Below are 17,441 nucleotides of genomic sequence, written 5' to 3' on the forward strand. Positions count from 1 at the left end.
ATAAATAATGAGGATCATCTCCATACCATTTTGCATTTCTCGACAAATATAATCTGTTTGGCTATTCTAAGTGGTTCTTTTTTTCTGGGTAAAGAGGAACTTGTCATTTTGAATTCTTGGGTTCAGGAATTCTTCTATAATTTAAATGACTCAATAAAAGCTTTTTTTATTCTTTTAGTTACTGATTTTTTTGTTGGATTTCACTCCACCCGTGGTTGGGAACTAGTAATTCGTTGGGTCTACAACGATTTTGGATGGGCTCCTAACGAGCTTATTTTCACTATTTTTGTTTGTAGTTTTCCAGTAATTCTAGATACATGTTTGAAATTTTGGGTCTTTTTTTGTTTAAATCGTCTATCTCCTTCGCTTGTAGTCATTTATCATTCAATTAGTGAAGCATAAATTCATTTGATCTCCCGATATTAATATTAATCAAATTAGCAAGCATCTTTTTTTAGAAAGAAAGCCCTTTTCCATTTTAGCAAAATTCTTTCTATTTATACCTACTTTAAGGTATTCATCATTGCAGTACAACTGTTGCAGTAGAATGACAACAGATTCGTGTATAGGGAACTAGATTAGCTTAGCTACCTATCTAATTTATTGTAGAAATTCTGGGATCTGCGATTGGACATGGAAAATAGAAATACTTTTTCTTGGGTAAAGGAACAGATAACTCGATCGATTTCTGTATCGATCATGATATACGTAATAACTCGGACATCTATTTCAAATGCATATCCCATTTTTGCGCAGCAGGGTTATGAAAACCCACGAGAAGCAACTGGACGAATTGTATGTGCCAATTGCCATTTAGCTAGCAAGCCCGTCGATATTGAAGTTCCCCAAGCTGTGCTTCCCGATACTGTATTTGAAGCAGTTCTTCGAATTCCTTATGATATGCAATTGAAACAAGTTCTTGCTAATGGAAAAAAGGGAGGGTTGAATGTAGGTGCTGTTCTTATTTTGCCCGAGGGATTCGAATTAGCGCCGCCCGATCGTATTTCCCCTGAGTTAAAAGAAAAGATAGGAAATCTTGCTTTTCAGAGTTATCGTCCCGATAAAAAAAACATTCTTGTGATAGGCCCTGTTCCCGGTAAGAAATATAGTGAAATTGTCTTTCCCATTCTTTCCCCTGATCCTGCTACGAAGAAAGATGCTCATTTCTTAAAATATCCCATATATGTAGGGGGAAACCGAGGAAGAGGACAGATCTATCCTGATGGTAGCAAGAGTAACAATACAGTCTATAATGCTACGTCAACAGGTATAGTAAGAAAAATACTACGTAAAGAAAAGGGGGGGTATGAAATATCCATAGTTGATGCATCAGATGGACGCCAAGTGATTGATATTATACCTCCCGGACCAGAACTTCTTGTTTCAGAGGGGGAATCCATCAAGCTTGATCAACCATTAACAAGCAATCCTAATGTGGGAGGTTTTGGTCAGGGGGACGCAGAAATCGTGCTTCAGGATCCATTACGTGTCCAAGGCCTTTTGTTCTTCTTCGCATCCGTTATTTTGGCACAAGTTTTTTTGGTTCTCAAAAAGAAACAGTTTGAAAAGGTTCAATTGTACGAAATGAATTTCTAGGTCCCGGGATTTCTTACCATCAAGTTGGTAAAAAGCCTCGATTTATTGGCAATTGCTAGAATTATCTATGATCTATTTTGGAAATCCTTTTTTTGTTTAGACTGCTTTTTGTTTATGAGATGTCTGGAATTCCTTATTTATATCCCATGCAAAAGAAGAGAATCCAAGGCAAAGGCGAGAACAATCAAATTAAAATTTCTTCTTTTTCGGAGGGATTGCAGGTCTTCTTAATCGTCTATTCGGCACAAGAAAAAGCCTTTTTCTTGTGCCGATTCTTCTTGTATCAAAATAAGAATCCTTTTTCTTCCTAATTCGTCAAAGATTACTATTTCTTCTTTATTCGGGTCTGTCTCTTGGACCTCTTTTTCTTTTGCTTAGGTTTAGCCGAGGTAGTGGACAAACAGAGGGGAAGAAAATATGGCGGGGGAAAAATTTCTTGTGATTGTGAGCAAATTGCTTGGCTTGTTTAATTAAGTTCAACTTCAAATTTACAGAAATTTTGCAAAAAAAAAGTAAACTCTTCCATTGAAGGTTTTTTTATTTTTAGGCTAGTTGAATAGTTTTGATTAAGGTTTTATTAGTTTATTACTCGAAACTAAATCAAGGATTTTCAGGATACTTCCTTCGTGGAATAAGATATTGGATCCTCGAGTGATCTCTTTTTCTTGTTGCTTCATAAGAGTGAATCGAATAGATTCAATTCGCGTTATAAGAGTAAAATAAAAATTCCGCGGGTCCTTTCCGCTCTAATCAGATAAAGGGGGGTAAGGACCCGCTAAGCTCCTACTTTTTCATGTTTACAATCTGGTCCCTCCGATTACTATAGAGATGAACCCAATCCAGAATATGAACCATAAAAGAAAACACCTACTAAACCAATCACAGCAATACCAGCTACAGTACCTATCAGCCAAAGAGGAATTCTTCCAGTAGTATCGGCCATTTCCCCTACTTTCCTCCACATTTTATCAATTGGTCATGCTAGAGACAAAAACAGTCATGGGTAGTTATAAGGATGGTATCCTTCCAAATGGGATAAGAGAATTCTTATTAGTCTCTTTCTTTCTCTCAATTGAAGAAGTAATTGGAAAATAAAACAGCAAGTACAAAAATGAGTAATAAACCCCAGTATAGACTGGTACGATTCAATTCAACATTTTGTTCATTCGGGTTTGATTGTGTCATAGTTCTATAGTTGGAATTTGTTTTATCGTTGGATGAACTGCATTGCTGATATTGATCCCAAGAAAAAAACAGTAGGTACAGCTAGTCCGTGAATAGCCAGCCATCGCACTGTAAAAATAGGATAGGTTCGATCTATGGTCATTGAGGGCCTCCTAAAAGGATCTACTAAATTCATCGAGTTGTTCTAAAGAATCAAAACGGTCGGTTATTAACGGAATTCCTTGTCGGCTTTCCGTGAAATACTCGTTTGGCCTAGGACTTCCAAACACGTCATAAGCTAAACCCGTACTGACAAATAACCAACCCGCAATGAATAGGGAAGGTATAGTAATGCTATGAATAACCCAGTATCGAATACTGGTAATAATATCAGCAAAAGAACGTTCTCCCGTGCTTCCAGACATGCTGAACTCCCAAAATTTTTGTACATTCAAAAAAGGAATTGATTCCGTAAAAGATGGGATCGACCAGTAAATAGAAAATTACTGATATTTCATCCTTGTGAGATTGTCAATTTTGTACCAAAGGTGTATTTTGAGTATACCGAATTAGTATAGCTATCCTTCCTATGGCACAGCAATCTGGTTTTGCCTGGTTCCGAAACATAATTACTTTTTTATTTTTTTTTTGTCTATAGGTAAGCTATATGTTATTCAAGGCATCAATAGAAAACCCCATTTTTGTAGGTTCTACTTACTTTTCATTGGCTTCGGAATAATAGAGTAATTCGGAATAGCAGCCAAAATCTTGGGAAAATCTAAGTTAATGATCAATAGGTTTGGATAAATAATTTAGGAAGGATATTCTCATACTGACACAATACAAGGACAAGTATATGTGAAATCTATCCTTTCATAATTCGTAATTCATCCTTGTATTGTTTGTTGGATTAGGTCTAACTTTCTTGACCAAACTGCGAGCGCGGAACTTTACGAGATGAAATAGGGAAAGACAGAAGATAGAATAGAACTTAAAAGGATAATTGAAGTGACTCGTCTTCGAATCTACTTTGGTTGGAGTTCGAAAAAGGAATAAAAATAAAGTAAATTCAAGGAAGAGCTTTCTTTTTTTTTTTTTTTTAACAGCCCCTTGGCAGGTCGTGGAATGCTTTTGTTCTCCTCTTATTCCATATGGAATACAATCAGTTAAAATAAGAAGGAATAGGGGAATATTCGATCGTTCACTCCAAAAAGAGGGTCCTATTGAAAAAGAAATTATCCAAAATAGAAAGAAGTTTTTTTTTTCAAATTCAATTGTTTATTTATCTCTTATTCAAAAATTTCCCTGAAAATTGAATTTCTTTTTTTCATTCAATGGGGTTAGATGATCTAGTTCTTAATATTATTACTTTACTCAATTGACAAATTCCACAACAAATCTCTTGATTCGGAATTAGGGACTCATGTATCATCTGATGAATCCACTTTCTTTTACACTTCTGTATCTTACTCTATCTTGTTTTTTAGTATTATCTAAAATAACTGATGAATTATGAATTTTCCATAACTTAGGTAAATGCTTTACCAACATATGTAGTGTAGTAAAAAAAAATAAATGGAATTTAACTCTTTCATGCTTACTTTAACTAGTTATTTTGGTTTTCTACTGGCTGCTTTAACTATAACCCCAGCTCTATTTATTGGCTTGAACAAGATACGCCTTATTTGAATTGACTGAATAATTATAATTCAGAAAAGAAAAATCTTTCTTTGGGATTCCTGGCATTCTACGACTCTTTTCCAGACTAATTAGGAATTCTTTTCTTGGTCATTGAGATTCGTGGATAATTTAGAGTACTATTTAGGGATAGATCGTACCTCTTTTTTTATCCCCTCGAACAAATCGAAATGATTGAAGTTTTTCTATTTGGAATCGTCTTAGGCCTAATTCCTATTACTTTAGCGGGATTATTCGTGACTGCGTATTTGCAATACAGGCGTGGGGATCAGTTGGATCTTTGATTGAGTCATTTTTTTTTTTTGATTGACCTCCTCCAGACCAGAGAGGAGGTCAAATTGAAATTGGAGTTACAATTCAATTTTGTTAAGTTATTTTACTCTGCTTCGACATAAAATAGATGGAATCACGCTCTGTAGGATTTGAACCTACGACATCGGGTTTTGGAGACCCGCGTTCTACCGAACTGAACTAAGAGCGCTTTCATTCATTCAAAAAGAAAATCTTTTTCTATTCCTAATGTATCTCACGTACGTATAGTCTCCACAAATTCAAGTTATACCCACTTTACTTTAATTGATCTCGTCGCTACTGCCTATAAAGAAGAAAGAAGTAATAGGTAGGGATGACAGGATTTGAACCTGTGACATTTTGTACCCAAAACAAACGCGCTACCAAGCTGCGCTACATCCCTTTTCCAAATTAAATTGTTGTACAATGCCATTGTACACAATTCCTGTCTTCTTTTCCACATCATAATTTTCTTCTTCTTTCTTTCTCTATCTATATATAGAACCCTCGTGTCATTTCTTCTTTTTGGTCTCATATAATTAAGGAATTATATACATATAAAATCCAATATAATTTCGCCTATAAAAGAAGGATTACTTTTCCTTGGTAATATATAGGAAGAAGGGGTCATCTTTTTCTTTTTTAGGGATAGGAAAATTTCGTCGATATGGTTCATTTTATATATAGCATAACAATCTTGGGCAAGAGTTTATGATCATATATGTATTCCAACAAGGAAGGAGGATTTTCAATGCGGGATATAAAAACATATCTCTCTGTAGCACCCGTGCTAAGTACTCTATGGTTTGGTGCTTTAGCAGGTTTATTGATAGAAATTAATCGTTTATTCCCAGATGCTTTGTCATTCCCTTTTTTTTAATTCTAGTTATTGCTATGGGAGGGATAGATTTCTTCGTGATATGACAAAATTTGATCCTTTTCAATCTTTTTTTAGTATCGGAAGGAAAAAGAAAGAAAAGATGGATTGGGTTGAACCTCAGAGTCATTAAAAATTTGGTAAACCCCATTTTTGAAAATAGAAATTCAATTTAAAGGGGTACCCAAGCTAAATAAGGCCTCAGAAATCAGAGCATAGAAAAGGCGGGGCTGGCTAATTAAATGAAAGGATTTCGAACCAAAATCTTTGCTAATTCGACAAGGATTGTATTCTTTAATTATTTCTCTATTTTTTATTACTTAATTAAAGAATAAAAAAAAATTATTCTAATGAATTTTATTCTTCTTCTTCGGATTCAAAATAGAAGAATAAAAGAATAAGTAGAAGAATTAAGTTAAGTCAATCCAAAAAGAAAAGGAGGTTCATGGCCAAGGGAAAAGATGTTAGAATCAGAGTTATTTTGGAATGCATCAGTTGTGTTCGAAAAGGTGCCAATGAGGAATCGACGGGGATTTCTAGATATAGTACTCAAAAGAATCGCCACAATACACCCGGACAATTAGAATTCAAAAAATTTTGTCGTTATTGTCGCAAGCATACGACTCATCACGAAATAAAGAAATAGGAACATCGTGTGTTTGATCTTTCCAAACAACAGAAAGAGTAAGAACTTCATATTTAATATATAAAGAAAACATAGTATAGAATACAAAATACAAATCAACTCATCTGATTTCCGGTAGATATTATTTCATATGTATAGAGGGTATTCATATACTATAATATGAATCAAATAAGATATGGATCAAAGAAAAACTACTTCTTCTGGATCCTAAATTAATAAAATAAAGAAGTGAATTTTCAAATTTTCAAATTTTAAATAAGGAATAAATCATGTATACATCTAAACAACCTTTTCTTAAATCTAAGCAACCCTTTAGTAAATCCAAGCAAACTTTTAATAAATCCAAGCAACCCTTTCGTAAATCCAAGCAAACTTTTCGTAAATTCAAGCAACCTTTTCGTAAATCTAAACAACCTTTTCGTAGGCGTCCCCGGATTGGCCCGGGAGATCGAATTGATTATAGAAACATGAGTTTAATTAATAGATTTATTAGTGAACAAGGAAAAATATTATCGAGACGAATAAATAGATTAACCTTGAAACAACAACGATTAATTACTCTTGCTATAAAACAGGCTCGTATTTTATCTTTCTTACCGTTTCGTAACTATGAGAACGAAAAGCAATTTCAAGCCCAGTCAATTTCAATAATTACAGGTTCTAGACCCAGAAAAAATAGACATATTCCTCAATTAACGCAAAAGTACAATTCCAATCGAAACTTAAGAAACAACAACCAAAATTTAAGAAACAACAACCGGAACTTAAGTTCCGATTGTTGATGTTTTATTCGAATTCGAAAGGGCCAGACCTATATATATTATAAAGAAAGTAATCCAGCTCGTTGATTCCTACCACTTAATCTTAATTTATTGTATCTTCCCGGAGTTCCCTCTCCGGGAATTCATCTTTTATTATTCCAGTATATTACTTTATTTATACCTTTAATTGATGATCTTTATTTTATTGGAAATCGTGTAAAGATTATTTGGATTTGATACAGCTACTTGTGCAAGCATTTTACGATTAAGAATCAATTTCTTCTTGTACAGGTTGTGTATTAATTTACTATAACTATCGAATACTTTATATACCCGCGTTGCTGCGTTTATCCGAGTGATCCACAAACGACGAAAATCCCTCTTTTGCCTACCTCTATCTCGATGAGAGGAAACAAAAGCTCTTTTTACCTGTTGGGTAATCATTCGATTAAGTCTTAAATGAGCCCCTCTAAAGTTTGAGGCAAATGAACGCATTTTTGTTCGTCGTCTCCGGGCTATATATCCTCGCGGAACTCTGGTCATTGAATCAAATTAACCTTAATGAATAACTAATGATTTCTCTTCTTTTAGCCACCCTTTTTCTCATTAATAACAAAACTAATTATTCCGATATATAAAATATTAATTCCAATGGCTTTTGCTATAGTAACCTTCCCAACCACGATTTTTTATTCCACTCCGTTCAGTTATTTCTATACGAAATAACAAATTCATTCTAATAATACTAAAAAAAATAGTGGGTTCCATCGTTTCTATGGTTCCCTTTTAAACGGTGAGGCCCTCTCTATACACCGGAGCCCTTTCTTTCATCAAAAGGTATTGCGAACTTGTATAGTCCACATTCTTTGGCTCTACCTATCCATTATAGAGTAAATAGCTCTTTTCACAATAAGAGTTATCCATACAGTGACGGTATTTAATTATGAAAGTTGGCTAAGTAGCTGACCCTGTTAGTCCGTTCTTTTAAGATAAAGGAGCATAAGCCTTTTTCTTTTTATTACTATTTCCTCCGCTTAATGGATAACCATTTGCTACCAATGGGAGAATTGCTTCTTATTTCCAATTTAGATAATTGGATTTGCACCAAAGGAAACCATAAATTCCATATACCATAGAAATCTAGGATAGAGAAGCTATATCCTATTCATTGGTACTAATCATGGATACTTCAATTTTTTTTATATTTGTTTGAAGTCATGATCTGAACGAGTCGCACATACACCCTAGCACATGTTCCTCGACGCTGAGGGCATCCTTTAAGCGCGGCCGTTTTTCGAGCATTTCGTATTGGCTGTCTTGCGTTTCTAATAAGTTGTTTAACCGTCGGCATGTTGTATGTATATAGAAAAAAATGGATTGGTTTAGATCCATCTTAACCTGATGATTGCTCATCATGAAGTCTTTCTATTTTCTATTAAATCGAGGAAAACACGAATTTAGCTGTGAAATAACTTTACAAGAAATCCGGACACTACCAATCCTTAAACATTTCTGGAAACCACACTGGATCAGTATCGCAGTGCTTGTCAATCATTTCATCCCCTACAATATCGACAAGTCCATAAGCTTTGGCTTCGTCTGCTGACATAAAAACATCCCTTTCCATGTCTTCGGATACAACCCAAAAAGGCTTGCCTGTTCTTACTGCATAAACCCTTGTGATCATTTCGCGAACTTTGTGTAACTCTTCTACTTCTAGTAAAAATTCTGGTGTCCTTGCCCGATAATAAGCACTAGCAGGTTGGTGAAGCATAATCCTCGCGTGAGGGAATGCTATACGCTTGGTGGGTTCTCCTCCAAGCAGAATGAAGGACGCCATGGAGGCGGCTATTCCGAGGCATATTGTATATATATCTGGTGTCACCGTTTGCATCGTATCAAAAATAGCCATTCCTGAGATTAGCCACCCGCCTGGGGAGTTTATAAACAAAAAAATATCACTAATTCCATCTTCTATACTCAGATATACCATGAGACCTGTAATATGATTCGTGATCTCGCAACGAATCTCTTGACCTAAAAAAAGTGTCCTTTCTCGATACATAACATTGTATAAGTCAACCCAAGTCGCTTCTTCATCTCCAGGAATCCGGTAAGGTACTTTTGGAACACCAATGGGCATATTAGATTAATATTATTAATATTTAAGTAAGAAAACCACACTTTAATATGGAAACGTAAGAATGGAACAGAAAGAAAGAATCCGCAGTTTATTGTCTTAATTTTTATTCTTATTCTATATGAATATTATAGATTCTATTAATACGTAGATTGAAAGGTTATACATATAAGGAATGTAAGACAGATTGAATAAAGAAAAGGGAATGGGTGATTTGAATGCTAAACAAAGAGGGGTAGCGATCTATTCTTCGTTTTTTCCAAATTGGCCAAGTTACCCATTGCATATTGGCACTTATCGAGTATAGAATAGATCTGCTTCTCTTTCTTCTTATGAACAGAATTGGCTTCTTATTTTTAATGGAATGAAATAAATATTCGCGCTTTCTGACACAGAATCCCCTAGAAGGGTTAGGTACATAGGATATGGATAGTCTTTTTCAATGCGATAAAATAAAGCGACATCGTGTCTATTTTTCTTTGCTAAAGGGGTATTTCCATGGGTTTGCCTTGGTATCGTGTTCATACTGTCGTATTGAATGATCCGGGTCGATTGCTTGCGGTGCATATAATGCACACAGCTCTAGTTTCTGGTTGGGCTGGCTCAATGGCTTTATACGAATTAGCAGTTTTTGATCCCTCTGATCCTGTTCTGGATCCAATGTGGAGACAAGGTATGTTCGTAATTCCCTTCATGACTCGTTTAGGAATAACGGATTCGTGGGGTGGTTGGAGTATTTCAGGAGGAACTGTAACAAATCCGGGTATTTGGAGTTATGAAGGTGTGGCAGGTACGCATATTGTGTTTTCTGGCTTGTGTTTCTTGGCAGCGATCTGGCATTGGGTATATTGGGACCTAGAAATATTCTCTGATGAGCGGACGGGAAAACCCTCTTTGGATTTGCCCAAGATCTTTGGAATTCATTTATTTCTTGCAGGGGTGGCTTGCTTTGGCTTTGGGGCATTTCATGTAACGGGTTTGTATGGTCCTGGGATATGGGTATCCGATCCTTATGGACTAACTGGAAAAGTACAAGCTGTAAATCCAGCGTGGGGTGCAGAAGGTTTTGATCCTTTTGTTCCGGGGGGAATAGCTTCTCATCATATTGCTGCGGGTACATTGGGTATATTAGCGGGCTTATTCCATCTTAGTGTCCGTCCGCCTCAACGTCTATATAAAGGATTACGTATGGGCAATATTGAAACTGTACTTTCCAGTAGTATCGCTGCTGTTTTTTTTGCAGCTTTCGTAGTTGCTGGAACTATGTGGTATGGGTCAGCAACGACCCCAATCGAATTATTTGGGCCTACTCGTTATCAGTGGGATCAGGGATACTTTCAGCAAGAAATATATCGAAGAGTTAGCAATGGTTTAGCCGAAAATCTTAGTTTATCAGAAGCTTGGTCTAAAATTCCCGAAAAATTAGCCTTTTATGATTATATTGGTAATAATCCGGCAAAAGGGGGATTATTCAGAGCAGGCTCAATGGACAATGGGGATGGAATAGCTGTTGGATGGTTAGGACATCCCGTCTTTAGAGATAAAGAAGGACGTGAGCTTTTTGTACGCCGTATGCCTACTTTTTTTGAAACATTTCCGGTTGTTTTGGTAGATGAGGAGGGAATTGTTAGAGCAGACGTTCCTTTTAGAAGAGCAGAATCCAAATATAGTGTTGAACAAGTAGGTGTAACGGTGGAGTTCTATGGTGGCGAACTTAATGGAGTAAGTTATTCTGATCCTGCTACTGTAAAAAAATATGCGAGGCGTTCTCAATTAGGGGAAATTTTTGAATTAGACCGGGCTACTTTGAAATCTGATGGTGTTTTTCGCAGCAGTCCAAGGGGTTGGTTCACTTTTGGTCATGCTACCTTTGCTTTGCTCTTCTTTTTCGGACACATTTGGCATGGCGCTAGAACATTGTTCCGAGATGTTTTTGCTGGTATTGATCCAGATTTGGATGCTCAAGTGGAATTTGGAACATTCCAAAAAGTGGGAGATCCAACTACAAGGAAACAGGCAGTTTGATACACATTGTTATAGTATCTTTCACCTCTCTTTTTTGATTTGACATGGGAAACATCTCCCATCCTTTCTTTGACTCTTTTTCTTTCTTTATATGGGAAATTATCCCAAATGACAAATGAATAGGTGTGGAAGTTATAATTGTAAATAAACCAGGATCGAATCTATGGAAGCATTGGTTTATACGTTCCTTTTAGTTTCGACTTTAGGGATAATTTTTTTCGCTATCTTCTTCCGAGAACCACCTAAGGTTCCACCAACTCCAACTAAAAGAATAAAATAATTTCATTTAAGTAAGAAGTCCCCCTATCTGGGAGACTTCTTACTTAAATTAGTCTCCGTGTTCTTCGAATGGATCTCTTAATTGTTGAGAGGGTTGCCCAAACGCGGTATATAAGGCATACCCAGTAAAGCTTACAAGTAAACCAGATATGGAGATGGCGACTAAAGTTGCTGTTTCCATTTTTATAGAATTTCAAGATTACAATGGATCTACGAAAAGATCGTGTATTTACAACTACAACGGAATAGTATACAAAGTCAACACCAATGATTAAATAGAATTTATGGCTACACAAACCGTTGAAGATAGTTCTAAACCTAGGCCAAAACGAACTGGTGCAGGTAGTTTACTGAAACCCTTGAATTCGGAATATGGGAAAGTCGCCCCGGGTTGGGGGACTACTCCTTTTATGGGGATCGCAATGGCTTTATTCGCTATATTCCTATCTATCATTTTAGAAATTTATAATTCTTCCGTTTTACTGGACGGAATTTTAACCAATTAGGTTTCTACTAACTAAAACTAGGAAGTCAGAGTTTTTCCATCCAAAAAAGCCTTTCTAGTTTAAGATCTACATTTCTAGATATTATGGTAGTTCGACCGCGGAATTTTTTTGTTTCGGTATCTCTGGAATATGAGTGTGTGACTTGTTAGAATTGATCCTATTGATAATACATAGAAAGGGCCTGTTATCTCTATCAAGATGATTCTAATTCGTCAGATATTATTTATTCTAGTATCTGGAACACGAAATAGATAGAGTGGATCAAAAAAAAATGGAACTATGATTCATACTCACTATTAAGACCTCGCAACCAGACTGAAAAATTCAAGTAGTTCTTAAATAAAAATAAAAAAGAAATTTTCTTCCTTCCAATTTTGTTTGCCCAAAAGACAACTTTTTTTCTCTCGATTTTGTCGAGTCATTACACTGATTCAATAAATGATTATCAAGCGGTTCTTATTCGAAGAACCCTTGCCTTTTGTTTAGCTTGAGACTAAATCATCGTGGCTCTAGTATGAATCTAAGGTTTTAATTGAACTGATTCATAGGATCTCAACAAGATAATTTCTATATTACGCATAAAAAAACAAATCCTTTATAGGGAAGAGAAAAGTCAAGAAGCCTCTAATGACCAACATAAGGGAAAGGAAGAAAGAAAGACGCGCCAACTTGAGATTTTTTGGCATTATCATCACAAAGAAGATATTCCGGATTTTTCTTATTTGATATCTTCAAGGCAAATCGACCCAATTCAGTGGCTGATGAAGTTTTGAACCTTTTTTCTAATATTCGTTGAAAATTTTTGTGTTTCTGCTTGAGCCGTACGAGATGAAATTTTCATATACGGCTCTTAGAGGGGGACTCGGGTTAGTTACCTATCTCAATAAAGTATATGATTGGTTTGAGGAACGTCTTGAGATTCAGGCAATTGCAGATGATATAACTAGTAAATATGTTCCTCCCCATGTCAACATATTTTATTGTTTAGGGGGAATTACACTTACTTGTTTTCTAGTACAAGTCGCTACCGGTTTTGCTATGACTTTTTACTACCGACCAACCGTTACAGAGGCTTTTTCCTCGGTTCAATACATAATGACCGAGGCCAACTTTGGTTGGTTAATCCGATCAGTTCATCGATGGTCAGCAAGTATGATGGTTTTAATGATGATCCTGCATGTATTTCGTGTGTATCTCACAGGGGGATTTAAAAAACCCCGCGAATTAACTTGGGTCACAGGTGTGGTTTTGGCTGTTTTGACTGCATCATTTGGTGTAACTGGTTATTCTTTGCCTTGGGATCAAATTGGCTATTGGGCAGTCAAAATTGTGACAGGTGTACCTGACGCCATTCCGGTAATAGGATCGCCTTTAGTGGAGTTATTACGCGGAAGTGCTAGTGTGGGCCAATCCACTTTGACTCGTTTTTATAGTTTACATACCTTTGTACTGCCTCTGCTTACTGCCGTATTTATGTTAATGCACTTTCCAATGATACGTAAGCAAGGTATTTCGGGTCCTTTATAGGGAAGGCATATCATAGAGAATTATAATTATCATATATCATATCGGGTAGGTTTTGGTATTTCATTGCTACAAGCATGGGTTATTGTAAAATAACACATGTCATTTGGATACTTCTCTTCAACTCCAAAGTATTTTTATACAATACAAATAGTTGAAGTTAATTTTACGAAAGAAAAAAGGCGGATTATGGGAGTGTGTGACTTGAATTATTGATTTGGCCATGCAGATAAAGAATTGGATCTGCCACATTAGAATTCACAACCAAAGGTGTCTCCGCATCCAATCAACATGTAAGTCCCCTACCTAGGAAGGATAGGCTGGTTCACTTGAGGAGAATATCTTCTATGATCATACCGCAACCATGTCATCCATGAACAGGCTCCGTAAGATCCCATAGAGTAGAAATGGAATAAGTCATGTGACATGATCCAGTTCTCTATTTATTACACTTACCTTTTTATTATAGTATGGAAATGCATTCATTTTCTTTGCATCGATTGTGATCCGCAATACTATCGGAGTAAAAGAAGGGATCTAAGGAAGAATGTAGGCTAAACTTTTTGATTTTTTATTAGTAACAAGTAAATATTTTGTTTGGAGGTAAGAAACTTGCGATATTGAGGGGATAAATACCAACTAATCAAGAGACATGAGACAATCCACAAAGCAATTGATCATGATCAAATTTGTAAGCCCACTTGGATATTGAGCATTTACCCATAAGAATAGGATTATTTTCAATGAGTAGTTGTAGGTGCAACTTCGGAAAAGAGAATCTGATAAAGCTTTTCTTGCCTAGAGTCATTGAGTCATTATAAACCTTAATTCTATTAAGGATCTTCCGCGGTCTTATTTCTTTCACTCTTGCTCGAGCCGGATGATGATAAATTCTCATGTCCGGTTCCTTTGGGGGATGGATCCTAAAGAGTTCACCTATCCCAATAACAAAGAAACCAGACTTAAATGATCCTGTATTAAGAGCTAAATTAGCTAAAGGGATGGGACATAATTATTACGGGGAACCCGCATGGCCCAACGATCTTTTATATATTTTTCCAGTAGTAATTCTAGGTACTATTGCATGTAATGTAGGTTTAGCGGTTCTCGAGCCATCAATGATTGGTGAACCGGCAGATCCGTTTGCAACTCCTCTGGAAATATTACCCGAGTGGTACTTCTTTCCCGTGTTTCAAATACTCCGTACGGTACCCAATAAGTTATTGGGCGTTCTTTTAATGGTTTCTGTGCCAACAGGCTTATTGACAGTACCTTTTCTAGAGAATGTCAATAAATTCCAAAATCCATTTCGCCGCCCAGTAGCTACGACCGTTTTTTTAATCGGTACTGTAGTAGCTCTTTGGTTAGGTATTGGAGCAACATTACCCATTGATAAATCATTAACTTTAGGTCTTTTTTAGATATTTTTTGATTCATTCAACCGTGAAGTACCATAGGTATCTAGGAAATAGTTACTTCCAAGTGAATCTTCCCTAGATACCTAAAATCCATTTTATTATGATCCATTTCGCGAAAATATAGATTGTACCAAAGATGCTAAATTGTTTTCTTTTTATTCTAACTCGAAAAAGAAGAAGAAAAAAAATTGCAATGGATTTAAAACGAGAGTTTATTCTTAAGTAAATCAATTGGGAGATGCTTCTCTAGAGTGTCCCATATATGTTTTCTATCTTCCATACGAAAACTGTCAATTCTCAGAAGATCTTCTTCAGTCTTACTCAAAAGGTCCAATAGTGTATGTATATTGGCCCTTTTTAGACAATTATACGTTCTAGAAGTCAATTCTAATTGATCAATAAAAATACAATTCAATGGAATTCCTTTTTTGTTTTTCTTTAGATTAGTTAATCTTTTTTGAAAAGTAAAAAGGGGTGGAGTAAACCTGTTTTTATTTTCTTCGAAACTAGCGCCCTCTTCCTCCGCGTGTAGAAAAGGAAGAAATAAATCAATCAAATTACGAGAAGCCTCATAAAGTGCTTCCTTAGGGGTTAAACTTCCATTAGTCCATATTTCTAGAAAAAGTATCTCGTGTTTTTCATTTCCATTCCCACAAGAAAAAATACTATAATTCACATTTCGAACAGGCATGGATACAGCATCTATAGGATAACTTCCATCTTGATAGTTCTTTCTGAGTTCTGTCTGATATCCACGATCTCTCTTGATCTGTAAATCAATACAGAAATCAATGGGCTCTGTCAAGTTAGCTATAGGTTGTGCCGTATCAACGATTTCTACGGAAGGCGGTAAGATGATATCTTGAGCAGTTATGTATCTAGGACCTTTGACGCAAATGGATGCGTCTCTAACTCCATAGAGATTACTTCTCAATACAATTTCTTTCAAATTTAGTAAAATTTCTTGTACGGATTCTTCAATACCTGCTATTGTAGAATACTCGTGCGGCACGCTCCCAAATTTTGCACGTGTGATACATGTTCCTTCTATTTCTCCAAGTAAAGCTCTTCGCAAGGCAATACCGACGGTGTCCGCTTGACCTTTTCTAAGCGGGGACAGAATGAAACGACCATAATAAAGGCGCTTACTATCTACTCTTGATTCAACACACTTCCACTGTAGTGTTTGAGTGGATCCTGCTACCTCCTCTCGAACCATAATAGACTAGTATTATTATTTTATCATTGAATCGTTTATTTCTCTTGAAATGAAAGTTGAAAGCGGGTTAATTCTTTTACAGACGTCTTTTTTTAGGCGGTCGACATCCATTATGCGGCATAGGTGTTACATCGCGTATACAACTTAATCGCACACCACTTTTAGCAATGGCTCGTAATGCGGCATCTCTTCCACTACCAGCGCCCTTTACCATAACTTCTGCTCGTTGCAAACCTACTGTACGAATAGCATCTACTGCTGTTCTTTGACCAGCATAGGGTGATGCTTTTCTTGAGCTTTTGAATCCACAAGTACCGGCCGAGGACCAAAAAACCACCCGACCTTGTGGGTCTGTAACAGTTATAATGGTATTGTTGAAACTAGCTTGAACATGAATAACCCCTTTTGTTATTCTACGTGCACTCTTCCGTAAACTAAAACGTGCATTCCTACGTAAACCAATACGCACTTTCTTACGTGAACCAATTTTTGGTATAGCTTTTGCCATATTTTATTATCTCATAAATATGAGTTAGAAATAAAAAAAAGAAAAAAAGATACAAAGATATCCGTTTCAGGGTAAAATAAACCCTTTACTTTAATTATTTTAAATGAAATTATTTTATTTGGAATTGGAACATTTCCGCGGGTACTTTTTTTTACTTTTTAGAAAGTAAAGTTCTTTTTCGAAAGATTACCCCTGTCTTTGTTTATGCTTCGGATTAGAGCAAATGACTCTAATTCGTCCACGCCTACGAATCAGTCGACATTTTGTACAAATTTTACGAACGGAAGCTCTTATTTTCATATTTCCGTATCCTTTTTTAAACTATGAATCTAATCTTTTGGAAAAAATAAGTCTCTTCGCTTGAATTTTAGAACTTAGAATTTATTACCCTAGAAAAAAAAAGAAAAACCTAATCCTTTGAATCTTTGGTATCCTTCAAATCTTCGCTATCCTTCAAATCTTCGCTATCCTTCGAGTCTTCGATACGCTTCGAATCCTTATGGGGAAGTCTATAAATTATACGTCCCTTGCTTGAATATAACGACTTACTTCAATTTTGACCCTATCCCCCATCAGTATTCGTATAGAACTAGACCGTATCTTTCCTGAAATATAGCCTAGGATGATGGTGTCATTCTCTAGCCGAACGCGGAACATTCCATTGGGTAGGGCTTCCGTAACTAAACCTTCGAAAGTTACTTTTGCTTCTCTCGGGTTTTTTTTTTCTCTCCTATTTTTTTTTTCTGTCATATTTTTTTTCTCCTATTTTTCTATTTTTATTTTAAAAAT

The 17,441-nt window shown here is 36.0% G+C and overlaps 2 non-coding genes across 2 annotated transcripts; both read right to left on the reverse strand.

The window, feature by feature from the left end:
- Nucleotides 1–4,865: 4,865 nt before the first annotated feature.
- Nucleotides 4,866–4,939, reverse strand: TRNAW-CCA (transfer RNA tryptophan (anticodon CCA)). The gene has a single exon. It is a non-coding gene; the product is annotated as a tRNA-Trp (tRNA).
- A 139-nt stretch (nt 4,940–5,078) lies between these two features.
- On the reverse strand, nt 5,079–5,152 carry TRNAP-UGG (transfer RNA proline (anticodon UGG)). Its single transcript has one exon. It is a non-coding gene; the product is annotated as a tRNA-Pro (tRNA).
- Between the last annotated feature and the right edge of the window lie 12,289 nt (nt 5,153–17,441).

This window comes from Triticum urartu, unplaced genomic scaffold (genome assembly GCF_056163025.1).
Source record: "Triticum urartu cultivar PI428250 unplaced genomic scaffold, HENAU_Tu73 scaffold2, whole genome shotgun sequence".
Lineage (NCBI taxonomy): Eukaryota > Viridiplantae > Streptophyta > Magnoliopsida > Poales > Poaceae > Triticum > Triticum urartu.